This window comes from Mesoplodon mirus (genome assembly GCF_964341445.2).
Source record: "Mesoplodon mirus genome assembly, chromosome: 4".
Classification (NCBI taxonomy): domain Eukaryota; kingdom Metazoa; phylum Chordata; class Mammalia; order Artiodactyla; family Ziphiidae; genus Mesoplodon; species Mesoplodon mirus.
Genome location: NC_138979.1, coordinates 38,370,589 through 38,381,295, shown reverse-complemented (window position 1 = coordinate 38,381,295; position 10,707 = coordinate 38,370,589). Strand labels below are relative to the sequence as shown.

Below are 10,707 nucleotides of genomic sequence, written 5' to 3'. Positions count from 1 at the left end.
CCCAGCTTGTCAGCAGTAGGGCAGGACAAGAGTCCATATTTTTTGCTCCTGGACCAGTGCTCTTTCAGAATCACCTTTCCTTGGTTCTGGAGATCAAATTTGGGCTATAACTAAGGTGACCCTAATTATCATCCAAACCAGAGTGAGAGGGGGCATTATTAATCATTACACCAGGACAGCAGGTGTAAACAGGACTGCCATGGGCAAATGGAACAAATGATCACCCTACCATGACAGCTGAATACCACCCACTTGCCCTCCAGGAAGTCTTCTTTGTAGCCTTATGGCTGAAGGGACCTGAAAACTCATCATCACCTTCCATACCCAGTGAGGGGCCAGAGGACCAAGCAACCTTGAGGGTTTGGCCTTCCCAGGGATTATAAGGGTGCCCCAGAACGGGCTGCTCCATAACTGGCCTCCCTCCCACCTGGAACTGTGTATGCATAAACAGAGGCCCCATTTGTACTGTCCCCTCCTATCAGAGGGCAAGTGCCTGCCAAGGCCAGCAAAGCTCTGGTTTCGGGTGCTTCCCTCTGGGTGATGCCCACTGAACCAAAGCCCTTCTCACTGTGGAGCTGTGAACATGGGGCCCTCCGGTGGGGCCCAGGGCAGTGGAGAAAGGGTCTCTCCTGGCCTGGTAGCCAGGTCACAGTAGAAACTTTAGGATTGAGGAGCGCACCTGAGTGTCTCTGGCTAGCTGTGCTGTTTCCTTCCCTCTTTCTTACACCTCTGCCTTCTCTCTGATAGTCACAAGTTTCTCAAAGTTTATTGTGCACACGAATGTCTTGTTAAAATGCAGATTCTAGGGGAGTGGTGGTGGGATGAATTGGGAGATTGGGATTGACATATATACACTAATGTGTATAAAATAAATAACAAATAAGAACCTGCTGTATTAAAAAATAAAATAAAATTCAAAAAATAAAAAGGGTAATCATAAGAAAAAAAAATGCAGATTCTGATTCAACAGGCCTGGAACAGAGCCTGAGTTGCTGTTTCTCTAACAAATCCCAGGTGATGCCAATATTGCTGGTCCAGGAACCACTTGGAGTAGCAAGGTCATAGATGTCCTCCTTTCCAGTTCTTTCCCTGCATTCATGTGGCTACTCCTTCTTTAGATATCAGTGCAAATGACCCTCTTCAGAAAGGCCTGCCCTGACTACCACCTAAATGAGGTCCTTCCTATGATCCTCTCACAGCATCTTGCTCTCTTCCTTCAGAGCAGTAATCAAAATTTGTCATTTGTTTATGTGTTTGCTACTGATTGTGGGAGATTGTTACAGTCTGTCCCCAACTGATCATGTCTCTCCATACTCACGTTCTTGGGAAGCCTCTCATCATAATGATTCTGGGGCCTGGCCATGTGATTTGCTTAGGTCAATGGCACATTAGCATGATGATGCAATCACAGACTTGAAAAGCACATGTGCATTGGGCTTGCCTTCTTCAAACACTGCTGTCAAGTGAAGAAGCCCAGGCTAGCCTGCTGGAGTACCCTGGCGCAGCCAACCACTACTGCCAGACCTTGGAGTAAGGCCACCCTAGATCAACCAGCCCCAGCTGCTCCACAAGCTGACTGAAGCCACAGGAGTGAGTCCAGAAGAAGCATTCAGCTGAGCCCAGCCCACATTGCTGACACACACAGTGGTGAGCAAATAAAAGGGTTGTTGTTTTTAAGTCACTGAGTTTGGGAGTGGTTTGTTACACAGCATTAGATAACTGATACACTCATTTAATGTCTCCATTAGGGCTGGGACTAGGTCTGTTTTGTTTGGTACCTTATTCCCACTGCTTTGATTCATGAATGAATGAACTAACCAGGATCTGTCTGATTCTAAAGCCCATGAGTTTCTGCTCCACCACTTTGTTCCCAGACAAGGTGCTTATCTTGGGACTAGTGGGGTCAAGGATAGAACATGTAATCTAGCCTAGGCCAATCAATGCTTTCTAGTTCACAGTGATTGATTAAGGGATGTATCCATGACCTAAGCTAATGCAATCAGACTGAGATGCAGGATGTTTGCTGAGGATGCTGGGGAAAACACCTTCTCTACCCGCAGTCAATATAAAGGAGAAAATATAGTTAGGGATGATTTTCAAAATCAGAACAAGCCAGTGCAGGAAGTAAGGATTTAAAGGCTCCTGGCTGTGCTGGGTGTTAACATTTTAGTTGCATTTTAGGGAGGTCCAGTGTGGCTAGGTGTATTACTCAGGGTTCTCCAGAGGAAAAGAACCAATAGAATACATGAATATAGGAAGAGATTTATTATGAGGAATTGACTCACATGATTATGGAGGTGGAGAAGTCCCATGATCTACCGTCTGCAAGCTGGAGACCCAGGAAAGCCAGTGGTGTAATTCTAGTCTGAGTCCTAAGTACTGAGAATGAGGGAGCCAATACAGTAAGTCCCCTACATACAAACCTTCAAGTTGCAAACTTTCAAAGATGCGAACATGTGTTCACATGTCCAATCACGTAAGTTAGTTCATGTGTCTCTGACATTATCTGTAAAAGTCAGGTACCTAGGCTAACTTTGTTGGATTTACGAACAAATTGGACTTACGAACACGTTCTTGGGATAGAAGTCGTTCATATGTAGGAGACTTATTATAGTATAAATTCCAGTCCAAGAGCAGGAGAAAACTGGTGTCCCAGCTCAAGCAGGCAAGTAGGAAGCAAAAGGGGTGAATTCCTCCTTCCACCATCTTTTTGCTCTATTTAGGCCTTCAATGGATTGGATGATGCCCACCCACACTGAGTCCACCATTTAAATGTTAATCTCATCTGGAAACACCCATAAATAATGTTTAACCTGGGCATAAAATTAACCATCACACTAGGGGTTACTCAGATAGCTTGGGATGGTGGCTATTGACCAGTGAGCACAGAAAATTTTCCAACATTATAACTATTTGTATCAATATAACAGCACACTGTTGCTCTCAGTTGTTTTTTTTTTTTTTTTTGGTACGCGGGCCTCTCACTGTTGTGGCCTCTCCCGTTGTGGAGCATAGGCTCCAGACGCGCAGGCTCAGCAGCCGTGGCTCACGGGCCAAGCCGCTCCGCGGCATGTGGGATCTTCCCACACCGGGGCACGAACCGTGTCCCCGGCATCGGCAGGCGGACTCTCAACCACTGCGCCACCAGGGAAGCCCCAGTGTTTTCAGTTCTGAGAGCTGTTTGATCTGTCTGAGCATGGAGCCAACACCCAGTAGGTGATCCTCAGAAATGTAGAGAAAGAAACCAGACCTGTTCAGAGCACTTAAGTCCTAGGTAAACCCTTTACTGATGCTAAAACTACGGCTGATCTTTTTGGTCCCAGGAACCCAGAACGTCATTTTGTTTTAGCCAGTAGGGCTCGAGTTTCTGTTGCTTGCAACTGTCGGGACCCTAACTGATAGACCTTTTTTCTGGTAATACAACTCTCTTTGAAGGTCAACCAGATGATCCAATCCCGATATTTTAAAATTAACCCAAGCTTAAACCAGACCAACAGGGGATGAATACCACTTCCTGCAGAGTCACCTTTACTCTGCTGTGCTTCTCAAAAATAATGCTATGCAAAACTCGGCACCAAGTCTATTACAAAGCTGGTATTAAAGGTGTGGCTCCCTACTTTACACAGGGTCATTCTGGTCTTTTAGCTGTGTCTCTCCTAAGGTGTGGATTCATTTTTTGCCACATAGACACTATGAAGTATGTAACTAACTAGTTGTCCCTTTTCCCCTTGCCTGCCGGGAAACCCAATACATAAGCAGTTGTAGCAAAAGTATAGAATTCCATAGTGGATTTTTTTGTTTGCTTGTTTTTTTTTTTTGCAGTACACGGGCCTCTCACTGCTGTGGCCTCTCCCATTGCGGAGCACAGACTCCGGACGCGCAGGCTCAGTGGCCATGGCTCACGGGCCTAGCCGCTCCGCGGCATGTGGGATCTTCCCGGACCTGGGCACGAACCCGTGTCCCCTGCATCAGCAGGCGGACCCTCAGCCACTGCACCACCAGGGAAGCCCTGCTTGTTTGTTTTTAATTGTAGCCTTGTTCCTCATTTAATTTTATGTTCTTATCCTTGTTTTCCCCATCAAGGGGAAAACTTTACTTTTTAGTTATATAATCTTGCTGCATTTCATGTATCCCTATGTGGAAATAGGAATTATATATCTAAAAAAAATCACTTTGATTTAGGTTTGATTAAGATGAAAAGACACTACAGGGAAGAGTACTGTTATATCAATTACTTTGAAGTTTAGTAAAGGAAAGTGAAAGGGGATGGAAGAATATTAAAATTCCAGGGATCTCTAGAGCAAAAGGAATCAAGACACCAGACAGGTGGGAGAAAACTCCTATTTACATTTTAACCTCTGTCTCATTTACTCCTGAGCAAACTAATACAGAGTTCCTCTTGAGATGGTTATTTAGTGTTAAGTACAGAGTCTCCACACTGGGGAAGCCCTGGAAACAATGTATTATTCATTTAATATATAAAGTGTTTGTTGATGAACTGGAATTTGCTAACTTAGCCTATAAATGAACTAACTACAGGCCCTTCTGTTAGAAAAATCTCAGACCCCTGGGTGTATCTCCTTTTACTGGCTGTGCAAGTTAAAAAAAAAAAAAAAGTGGCTCTAGCAGATTCAAACTCAAACACAACATAGAGCTTGGGTTCTCCAATAATCTTAAACTGATTTAAGACCTTTCTGACCTAATACAAATAAGTAAAAAACAAACTAAAATTAATTAAATGAGCACTATCCTCAGTTGTCATAGAACATGTTGAACAGTAGAGGGAAATGGGCACTAAAATCATGAAAGGGGAATCCATGAAGTGCTCTAGAAGGAAGTGTTTTCTGGGGGTTGGACAGGACCTGACAGCAAGGGAAGTAAAGAGAAGGGAAAGGAAAAGGGAGTCAGGGAGGATGAGGTTAGAATGTCAGAATCAGGACAGGGAACGGGAACACTCCAGGTGGTAAGTCCAAAAAGCAGCAGTCTGCAGGGAGGTGAACCTTCCAAGTGCCACTTGTACAGAGTGATGCCTTTGAAGTAACAGCTAACATGGCCTCTGTTTTCATGTGGGGCCCATCTGAAGCATCCCTGGTATTTGAAGAAAAAGATCTCATAATCCCTTATCTTGCCTGTGACTTAAATTGGCTGAGCCTCCTTGCTCCCACCTTAAGATGGGTCTCCCAATGTGTCACATCCAAAGGAAACACCAATCCTACTTTGAATGTCTTGTTTATGCATTTCCTGGGCTTGGGGTAGGGGACACAAAGGAGAAATCATCTCTACCAATGTCAGCCAAAATCCTCTTACCCATTTCTACTCCTAGACATCCACTTCTCAAGGCAGCTTCGACTCCTCTGGTTAAGAAAAAACTTTTTTTGAAATTGCAAAACTGGTTCTTTTTTGCATGTGCAATTAGAGAAACCTAGCTTGTTAAAATACTTTTTTTTTTCCTAGAATTCTGACCCTGAGGAGCAAGTCCTACTAGGAGAAGCTGACATTCTCTCCCTGTGCCTTGAGACTAGGACTCTCAGGAACACTTATCTAGACCGTCTCTGATTCCTGAAACTGAGGGGAAAAAAACAGGGAACGAAGCCTTTTACAATTTTTCTTATTCCAACTGTTATTTATAAACGAGTGAGTTTTATATTGTGATATCTGATTCATGACTAAGTTTAGAAAATGAAGCTAGGTCTCTCGTTGTGTCTGTCTGGATATGTATATATGTCTCAGTATGTGTCTTTGGATAATATTGCTGAGGTTAATTTGTAAATTATATGGAATTCCTAAAGATCTGATATGTCCTGGTAAAATGTTATCAGTGATAATTCTAATTATTATCTTAAAGTGTTGTATGTCACAACAGTAACCAAGTTACTTTGTCAATTGCATTGTAATCAGATTTTAAATGTGCCTTCTTAAGTCTTTTGTCGTTATAGACACTTACAGTTTCACCCTAATACCTTTGCAAAAATGCTTCCTCTTCCATAAGACTTATAGAAAGGACTTTTGGATTAATACAAGTTTCTGACTTTCAGACCATAATGCTGAACTGGGTAAGAAATTGAAGTATCCTAATGAAAAACCTGATGGCTTCATAAAGCTGTTAACAAAAAGGATAAGTTACATAGGACTGAGCGAACTGACAAATATGGTTATAATTTTTATGGTTTCTATCTGAAAAATTTACTGGTTTAAATCTGTGGTTTCCAGGTGTAAGGAAAATCTTCCCCTCAAACTAATTATGGCTTACAGTAATTTGGTAAATTACTTTTGCAACCAGAATTGAAACATTTATATTTTCTCTCTCTCTGCTCCCTCCAGAGATTGGAAACTCTTAGGTTCCCAGCAGCTTTAGCAGATAAATTAGGCTGGCTACCTCACTAACAGGGCCCCTGCACTGGGCTGGCCTATAAGAGAGGACTGCTGACCTCAAACTCACCTTAAAACAACATTCAAACAGAGGAGAAACTACACTTGCACTAAGAAGAGAAGAAGATGACATCAGAAGTAGACAGCCCAAGATCCTGGACCTGACTTGTATGATCATTTATAATGTTTGCTTCACTTCTTAGACCTCTGCATATGAATCAAATGTTTTCCTATCATGGGTATGATCCTATGCTAGTTTTAAAAATCAGTCCAATTGTTGGGTTTGTGGCCAATTACCTGTGCCTAGTACTTCTGAGTTTCCTTGCTAGATTTCTCCATTCCAAGGCTCTAATTGGTTGGCCCTTAGGAAATTTTTGACAGTGTGGCCACAATATTCTTTAGACTTTATGGAGAAAAAATTAAGTCATGTTCAGGCCACTATTGATATTACTAGATGGGATCCCCTCACCTAACCAATTAATAATACCTGTTCTGACCTTGGCCATAAATATGAATTTTCCTCTATTGCTCAAGCTCAATCAGAGCAACAAGCAAAATTTCAGCCAAGGAATAAAACCTCCCAAAACTATGGGATGGATTTATGTAGTTAACACCAGGCTATGGTAATTTAAGTTTAAAGGCTCCTCTGTGTTGGGAATAATTAAATCATACTAAGGATAGTCAGTCTAGTAACACTAGGAAACTGGGCTGGGTGCCTTATGGACAGTGCCAATATATAATTTCCCGGAAAGATAAGGATTGGTACAGAACAGACTAAGTCAGATGACCTGGGATATATTGGGCCACACCTAATGGAAGTTCTTGGCTTAATTCTTACTTATGAACTTACTAATACTGCTAGCTATATATTTTTTTATATTGCCTGTTTTACAAAATTGTTGTTTCTTACATTACCAAATGTGTGACTGAGCCTCTGATAAAATGAAAATATATAGTTCCACATGAGATCAATGATTATTAAGAGTGTAACTCTAGATATGGGAAGAAGCAACAAGAGGGAATATTTTCCTAGACCATAAGAGACTAGTAAGACAGGTGGTCCAGAGACTTTCTGCTGCTTGTAAGGCCTAGTCCAATAATAGTACATTGAGTAGCCTATCAGCAAAATCTTCACCAAACCTGGGAATGAGCATTCCTGGCACCATGGGGCAAAATGCCTCCCAAACCATGGTTAAATTTATAACCACGAGGAGGCCCTGTCACCTACAAATTGGCACTTGCCATTGGCACTTGCCATCTGCCTCTACAAAGATTAAATCAGGGCTTCCCTGGTGGCTCTCAACCACTGTTGAGAGTCCACCTGCCGATGCAGGGGACACGGGTTCGTGCCCCGGTCCGGGAAGATCCCACATGCCACGGAGCGGCTAGGCCCGTGAGCCATGGCTGCTGAGCCTGCGCTTCTGGAGCCTGTGCTCCGCAACGGGAAAGTCCACAACAGTGAGAGGCCCATGTACCGCAAAAAAAAAAAAAAAAAGATTAAATCAGGAGCCACTGCAGCTGCTGACCTTCAACACCCCCTGAAAGGAGTTCAGGGTGGAGATCAGGAATGAGGCACTCTGTGCTCTGGGAAAAACTGGCAGAACAAGCGTTCAGATAGTTAGATATTTTCAGGAGAAGATTTTATGAGCCCAAACTCTTGTATCTTCTCATACCCAGAGAAACACTAACATCATTAACAGTGACATCTGCTTTGGCTATTAAGGAGAGAATTACAATTAAAAGTCAAAATGGAGTAGCTGTGGTTCAGACATCCAAGGAAATAACTAGGTGACACTATGGGTGTGATTTTAGACAAGTCCTTGTGTTGCTAAGAACTTGAGTTTTCTGAGCTATGTCAGACTTGGGATGCCACCAGCCATTCTCAAAACAATGTCTGCTGGCAGCTGATAACTGCAACCTTATTTTTTAAAGGTCTCCTCTTGTAACTATTACTCCTCCAACTACTTCTAACTGGGTTTGTTACACCTACATCACGGCCACGCCCAGAAATTCTGATTTAATTGGTCTGGAGTACAGCTCAGGTATCCCATTTTCAAAAGCTCCATCCCTGGGACTTCCCTGGTGGTCCAGTGGTTAAGAATCCGCCTTCCGATAGGGACGGTAGCCTTGCCCGGTTACTGCAGCACTAGGGTGTCAGTTGGTCCTGCCCAGAACACTGCAGTTCTGCCCTGCAAGGAAATATTTAATAAATGATCGGTGTGTCCCTTTAATACAAGAAAATGGAAACTGAACAGCCAGAGGAAACTTTTCCCAACACCGAAACCAATGGCGGATTTGATAAATGCCCTGCTAAAGATAGGAAGAGGAACAAGCTTTTAGAAGATGTAGAAACACTGATGAGATGGTTGAATTACGCATTCTGCTGCAGAGCAAGAATGCTGCGGCAGTGATTGGAAAAGGAGGCAAGAATATTAAGGCTCTCCGTACAGACTACAATGCCAGTGTTTCAGTCCCAGACAGCAGTGGCCCCGAGCGCATACTGAATAACAGTGCTAATATTGAAACAATCGGAGAAATTCTGAAGAAAATCATCCCTACCTTGGAAGAGGGCCTGCAGTTGCCATCACCCACTGCAACCAGCCAGCTCCCGCTTGAATCTGATGCTGTGGAATGCTTAAATTACTAACACTATAAAGGAAGCGACTTTGACTGCGAGTTGAGACTGTTGATTCATCAGAGTCTGGCTGGAGGAATGATTGGTGTCAAAGGTGCTAAAATCAAAGAACTTCGAGAGAGCACTCTGACAACAATCAAGCTTTTCCAGGAATGTTGTCCTCAATCCACTGACAAATTCGTTCTTATTGGAGGAAACCTGATAGGGTTGTAGAGTGCATAAAGATCATCCATGATGTTATATTAGAGTCTCTCATCAAGGGACGTGCTCAGCCTTATGATCCCAATTTTTATGATGAAACCTATGATTATGGTGGTTTTACAATGATGGTCGATGACCGCCGTGGACGTCCCGTGGGATTTCCCATACGGGGAAGAGGTGTTTTTGACAGAATGCCTCCTGGTAGGGGTGGGCGTCCCATGCCTCCATCCAGAAGAGATTGTGATGATAGGAGTCCTCATCAAGGACCTCCTCCACCTCCTCCTGGACGAGGGGGCCAGGGTGGTGACAGAGCTTGGAATCTTCCTCTTCCTCCACCACCACCACCTAGAGGAGGAGAGCTAATAGCCTATGACAGAAGAGGGAGACCTGGAGACGGTTGTGATGGCATGGTTGGTTTCAGTACTGATGAAACCTGGGACTCTGCAATAGATGCATGGAGCCCATCAGAGTGGCAGATGGCTTATGAACCACACGGTGGCTCTGGATGTGATTATTCCTATGCTGGGGGTCATGGCTCATATGGTGATCTTGGTGGACCTATTATTACTACACAAGTAACTACTCCCAAAGATTTGGCTGGATCGATTATTGGCAAAGGTGGTCAGCGGATTAAACAAATCCGTCATGAGTCAGGAGCTTCAATCAAAATTGATGAGCCTTTAGAAGGGTCCGAAGATCAGATCATTACCATTACAGGAACACAGGACCAGGTACAGAATGCACAGTATTTGCTGCAGAACAGTGTGAAGCAGTATTCTGGAAAATTTTTCTAAGACTAGTAAAGAACTGAAGGAGTCCTGCATCTTTTTTTTTTTTTTTAATCTGCTTCTGTTTAAAAAGTCAACATTCCTCTACCTCATAGGTGTTCTGAATTTGAGGTGTAGTGAAATCTTTGCTGTTCACCAGATGAAATGTTTTAGTTCCTTACAAACAGGGTTGGGGGTTGAGGGAGGGTACGCAAAAACTAACACTGAAATTTTGAAACAGCGGCAGAGTGAGTGAATTTTAATTTTTGTTCATTGTTGGTGGTTTAAAAAAAGTCCCCCCATCTAATTATGGTGAACACTTTGTTTTGTGGTCGCTGTAACATCTGGAGGGGTGGGACAGGGAGGAAAAGTAACAATAGCCCATATGTCCCTGGCATCTATTCAGAGCAATGTGTAGAATGTAATGCTTTTTTGTAAGAAATGTTTTATGATTTTTTTTAAAAAGTTAGTGAACCTAAAAAAAAAAAAAAAAAAAAGAATCTGCCTTCCACTGCAAGGGACATGGGTTTGATCCCTGGTTGGGAAACTAAGATCCCACATGCTGGGGCAACTAAGCCCACGTGCCACAACTAGAGAGAAGCCTGCATGCCACAATAAAGATCCCACGTGCCGCAACTAAGACCGACGCAGCCAAATAAATAAATAAATATTAAAACAAAAACAAAAACAAAAAAACTCCATCTCTGAATCTAGTGTACTTCCAAAATTGTACCC

At 43.1% G+C, this 10,707-nt stretch overlaps 1 pseudogene across 1 annotated transcript; it reads left to right on the top strand.

The window, feature by feature from the left end:
• The first annotated feature begins 8,574 nt into the window (after positions 1-8,574).
• Positions 8,575-10,394, top strand: LOC309803552 (heterogeneous nuclear ribonucleoprotein K-like; annotated as a pseudogene). The gene has a single exon. The product of its transcript is annotated as a heterogeneous nuclear ribonucleoprotein K-like (transcript).
• The last annotated feature ends 313 nt before the right edge of the window (positions 10,395-10,707 follow it).